The sequence below is a fragment of the Octodon degus genome, unplaced genomic scaffold, assembly GCF_000260255.1.
Source record: "Octodon degus isolate 3935 unplaced genomic scaffold, OctDeg1.0 scaffold00177, whole genome shotgun sequence".
Lineage (NCBI taxonomy): Eukaryota > Metazoa > Chordata > Mammalia > Rodentia > Octodontidae > Octodon > Octodon degus.
Genome location: NW_004524753.1, coordinates 3,010,692 through 3,012,169, shown reverse-complemented (window position 1 = coordinate 3,012,169; position 1,478 = coordinate 3,010,692). Strand labels below are relative to the sequence as shown.

The 1,478-nt window shown below is 36.1% G+C and overlaps 1 protein-coding gene across 1 annotated transcript in view; it reads left to right on the top strand.

Moving 5' to 3' along the window:
• Positions 1-1,478, top strand: part of Ankrd31 (ankyrin repeat domain 31) — a 206,556-nt gene that overhangs the window by 92,478 nt on the left and 112,600 nt on the right. The gene's annotated exons all lie outside the window — the stretch shown is intronic.

Genomic DNA, 1,478 nt, shown 5'->3' with positions numbered 1-1,478 from the left:
GACCACTTTGGCAGTGCTTACACTCACAGGAGCTTTTATAACAAAAGAAAGTACTATAGATGGGATCAGTAAGTAAACCATCTACAACAGGCAAGGAACTCACACAGTGTTATGTTCAGTATATTCTTAGTGTTAGTGCTAGTGGAGCCTAGAGACCTGTCAGCTTATACACTAAGAGGCTGTTTGTTTTCATAGTATTAGAAATTGATCTGAGGGCCCCCGTCCCACCCCCCTTTTATTGATAAAGAATCTCACTGAGTTTCCCAGCCTACAGCCTCTGAGTGCTGGGATTACAGCTTTGTGCCACCATGCCTACCTTCCAAAAGTTTCATCTAGTAGTTATCAAGATGATGGGTCAGATATACAAGTTGGTAGTAAATGGTTATAAGGGAATAACAGTAACCGAAGGTAACTTTGGCTCTTTATCTTCACCATTCCAACTAGTAAGGTGACTATCTTCTAATGAGCTAAAATCAGTTTACTGACTCTAGAATGTAGATCCAGCTTTTTCAGAAATCTTCAGTTTACACTGGATTATTTGTCCTGTGGATTCCCCAAATTCTAGATTTGGCCAGTTTTATCTTTGTGGTATTTGTTAGCTTGTTTTGCCCCATATATTCTGTAAATAGTCATGTTTTAATGGAAAATTTACTTGGAGATCACAGTCCAGGTGCTAAATATGACTATTGCTTTTACATATTTTTAGAAAGAAAAAGAGTCATGCATCATATGATACTTGAGTAGTATAGGTTTATACTTAGTTTTGGCTGTATACTTGTTTTTCTGAATACATTATTGCTTTATCATATGGTAATATACATAAAATACTGCTATCAACATTGACTTTTTTTGGTAATTCTTTTACTTCTTAGGGTATGTACTGTAGGAATGAATATTCAAAATGCTATCTTGTCCAGTATTTAAAGAATTTTATTTTCTGTCTTTCGTGGACAAGATGTTATCTGATTGCAAAGTAAGGAAAATACACGATTTAGTAGTGTGATTGAAAGTGAACAATCCACAGGTAAGCTATAAAATATGTCTGCAAATTCTTTAACATTTCTACTTCAAAAACTGAAGTATGATTTCATCTACTTGGGAGAGTGAGCAGGAGTTTTAATAGGATATGGCAGAAGATATGACAATAGGAGATTTCAGGCTAGCTTTATAAGGTATCCTAGCTTCCTTTTCATTCTTTCTTGTTTCATTAACCCCAAGGAAAGCCAGATGTCATATTGTGCAGACACTTATGCAGCTCTCTGGTGATCATGGATCCTGCCTTTAGCCATTTTAGGGAGCCATCTTTAAAGCTATCCTCTAACGGTGATCAAGCTTTTAGTTGACTGTGCCCCTAGCCAGAATCCTAGCAGCTTCAGGAGAAACCTTGAGAGAGGACTGTCCATCTATACCTCTTTCAAACCTTTAATTCACAGAAACTGAGATTACAAATATTTGTTATTAATAATTTAAGCTACTAA